The following is a 4,052-nucleotide window of genomic DNA, read 5'->3' as shown; positions in this document are numbered from 1 at the left end:
CAACGGGTAAGTTAGTTTGTTCCTCCATGAATCATTTGTGATCTTTAATCTCTCGTCTTCAGTGTGTCTTTGACTGAAGCTTTTCTTGTTGTCCATCCTCAGAGTAAATCTTTGTCACCAAGAAAAAAAGAATTCTATAATGCTGAGGCCAAAGTGGATGCTCTTCTCCAGTCCGTTCAGAACCCTGGCTGGATTAACAACATCAAATGTAAGTCTACTATGCAGACCTGTTGACACAGCAACCTTAAAGATAACGGTGAAAGTGTGTAATCAGCTGACTAAACGTTTGATGTGTTTGGTTTTAGAGAAACAAAAGGAAACGAAGTCGGACCAAAGCTGGGAAAGCGGAGATGTTTGCAACAACACCCCAACATCCATCTGATTGGACTCAGTAAACATGGACACCAACCAACGACACTACACTCATCAGCAGCAGCAGTACCAGAGCCTAATTTGGGCCGGGTCCTGCCGGAGCAAGATTATTTTGTAAATTTAGGTTTTTTTTAATTATATTTGATATATTTTAGGGTAGGCACTGTACGTAGATGACCTGAGACTATTGAGTCACTTGTAACAGATTGTTATAGAAACCAAGTGTTCCATTTTTCTGTGCTCCATAGCAACCTGCACAAACAAACCAACTTGCCTTTGAAGTGCAGCTGACTTTCATCTCCAGCATAGAAAACCTTCATTCTTCAGTTATTTCAACAGAAATGAATCTCCCTTAATAGTCTCCATTGCTATTTGATTTTGAGAAAACTTTGTGTTTTATCTGCACCAAAAGTTTGCAAAACAGCTTTCAGACGACTTTTTCAAACAACTCAAAGTAAGAGATTTTAATGTGAGATTATGCTTCCAAACTTAATGTGACAGTGGCCTGCTTCTAATAGTTTCTACATAAACATCCTAGAAATGATCAATACAGAGAAATGCAATGTAACCATTAATGATATCAATGAGATGTCTTTCATGAGCAGCTGTTTAGCAGTCAACCATGTTATTATTGAACCTTGGTTAGTGTGTGAATTATTACACTGCAATAGATCCCAGTTAGTGTGTGTTAATGTTTCTGTTTGTATCATGTTTACTGTAAAGAAACTAAATATGAGCCAAATAAGAACACACTGCAGAGTTAGAGGCAGCATGTCACTATAAGGCATAATGGAACAGATACATTGAATAGTTTAGTTTAAGTTTAGTTGAAGGTCTCTGCAAGGTGTTGTTGCTGTGCATGAGCCTCAGCAGCTGATTTATTTCCTTTGCTTTGTTTCACATCAGCCCAAATATCAAGATGAAGTGGAATAAAGAGGACTGGAATCGTCTCCATTCTGAGGGTTCAGATGTGTTTAACAACCCCTCAAGTCAATCTTCTCCTGATGTTCAAAAGCCAGTTTCTAATGACGTAAGACATCATGATACACAAATTATGCTCTATATTCCTGTGTCATTATTTTATCAGTGAATTTATATTGGTAGAAGTTAAAGGTATAAGAAAATGGTGAACTCACAATATGAAATGAAATATGATAAAGGGCTCACAATAACTAATACTCACAATAAAATATCAAAAATGAAAAAAACAAACAAAAAACAAATAGATTTGTTGAAAAACAGAAGTTCCAAGGACAGTTTGGTCGGTCGCTGTTTCATCCCGACACGCAACCGACGGAGCATCTATCATGTAAACACTGCATCTGAGTTACTAACAGTGCTTGTTTGTGATGCAAGATGGTGCCAAAACATCACATGATCTTGTTCTCTGCCAATAGTAAAAATCAATTGTAATAGTGGGTTTTTAACACATTGAGGGCAGTCACTCCGACAATTAACAAAAAAATACAACAAATTGAAATACTTTGACTAAAATGTTGAGAGTTGTACCAGGATCAATCAACAACACTACTTAGTACCAAAATACATATGTATTCAGCAGAAAAAGTGCTTTTGGGGTGAGGTACTCTTTAAAGATGAGGCTTTGGTTGAATAGTTCTTTCTCTAACTTTGGATAATTGATGCCAATATTGTGGTTCTCTGCATGATTCATGTAAAATGCTTGTAAATATCACTGATCTAATGCTTACATTACCCTGTTACTAATACATGATGTCACTGATCTGCTCACTGATCCTCTTTCCTCCCTCAGATCCTGGAGGACATTTTTGATTTTGATTTCTTTGAAGAGCAAGAACGGCAGGAGTGTATTGAGGAGGTAAAAATCTTGACCCTTTCTGTTCTTCTGTAGAATTATCTACTTAATAATGTGACCGTGCCCAACACTTTCAGGACCAAACAGCCGTAATTGGTGGCCATTACGTGGTCCAACAGAATCATCTTGCCACAGTCCTTCATGATCACGCTTATGCTACCAAAAAACTTCAGGGCCAGACACACTTCACCCAAATTATGGACGCCTTGCCTGAAGCTGAGAACCGGTAACCACAAAATCCAGGGACCATAAAAGTCCCCCCTGTTCCTAATGTCGTCCACATGCAGGATGCACAATATGTATGTCTTGTGACTGACTCGTGACCATGCTTTTACACTGTGTATTTGTGATTTGTTCTCTCAGAAGGAAGGAAAAGGTGACAGACAAGCCGTATGTTAAAAAGCCCCTCAACGCTTTCATGCACTTCTTAAAAAAGAACAGGGCATCTGCGGAGGCGGAGTTGGGCACGAGGACGAGTGCTGTGGTGAATAAACACCTCGGTCAACGGGTAAGTTAATTTGTTCTTCCAGGAATCATCTGTGATCTTTAAACTCTGGTCCTAAGGGTGTGTGACTGATGCTTTTCTACAGTGGAAATTGTTGTCACCAGAACAGAGAGAAGTATATGTTGAAGAGGCCAGAGTGGATTCTCTCCTGCACTTATTTGCGAACCCCGACTGGAGTAATAAAATCAACTATGTAAGTCCACATACATGTTGACACAGCAACCTTAAAGATGACGGTGAAAGTGTTTTATCAGCTGACGAAAAGTTTTATGTTTGATTTTAGAGACACAAGAAAAAACGACTGTCGCCCAAAGTTCGTGAGGAGAAAAAGAAATAATCACCCCAGCATCCATCAGACAGGAATCAGAAAACATGGACACCACTCAACAACCCTACATTAATCACCATCAGCGGCACCAACAGCACCTACTGGACTTTCTCTCTCTTCTATTGTAAATCACACGTTTTGTAAATAAAATGTCAAATTAAATATTTAAGTTTTTTATTTAAAAATCCAAACATGTGAACTCACAGACACACACCACCTGTTTCTACACATGTCTAACTACCCCTTTTTAAGTTAAGTATTTAAGCAAATAATACGTCCACCATCACTAACCACTAAAGGTGAAAGTAACAGATTTACAAATACTCACGTTACTGGAATTGAGTTGCTTTTATGGTACATGTACTTTTTAAGTGATTAACAGACATTGTGAAACTACAAAAAATGAAATGACCAGACAACAATCAAATGCATCACATCATAGCCGACCAACCAGATTAAACGTAATGCACTGTGCCAAAACAGCATTAGATGAAGGTATTTAGTAATTAAGTTCCAAATGTGCAAGATTAGGTTTCTTCCTTTTTAAATTTATACATGAGATGTTTACTGTATGCAAGGGAACCGTGGTAAGATTTATCACCAAAAATAAACGTGGGGATGAAAGTAACAAGTAACCTTTACTGTAATATTTAATTAAGCTTATTTTTAATTATACTTGATTTTTTAATTATGTATGACTTACATGTACTTGTACAATTTCGATCAGTACTTCTATTTGAGTAGGATATATCAGTACTCTTTACTCCTCTGCTTACTTAAATAAAATGTATAACAGAGTGATTTATCACCTTCAAATAACAGGCCACACACACACAAGAGCCAAACTGAGGAAATCAACTTGAAAACCAACAAATAAAAGTATGGAGCTATTTTTAGTTGAGATAATACAGAATATCACAACAGGGACACTGAACATAAGGAATATTCACACTGTTAAAACAGTCTATAGGAGTTTTACTAGTTACAACACAAAACCCAACAAATTAAAGAAA

At 37.3% G+C, this 4,052-nt stretch overlaps 1 long non-coding RNA gene across 1 annotated transcript; it reads left to right on the top strand.

Annotated features, from left to right (window-relative positions):
- The first annotated feature begins 2,645 nt into the window (after positions 1-2,645).
- On the top strand, positions 2,646-3,133 carry LOC114459782 (uncharacterized). The gene is made up of 3 exons (XR_003673465.1): positions 2,646-2,714; positions 2,797-2,904; positions 2,995-3,133. It is a non-coding gene; the product is annotated as an uncharacterized LOC114459782 (long non-coding RNA).
- The last annotated feature ends 919 nt before the right edge of the window (positions 3,134-4,052 follow it).

The sequence above is a fragment of the Gouania willdenowi genome, unplaced genomic scaffold, assembly GCF_900634775.1.
Source record: "Gouania willdenowi unplaced genomic scaffold, fGouWil2.1 scaffold_345_arrow_ctg1, whole genome shotgun sequence".
Classification (NCBI taxonomy): Eukaryota; Metazoa; Chordata; class Actinopteri; order Blenniiformes; family Gobiesocidae; genus Gouania; species Gouania willdenowi.
This window is presented reverse-complemented; position numbering and strand designations above follow the sequence as displayed.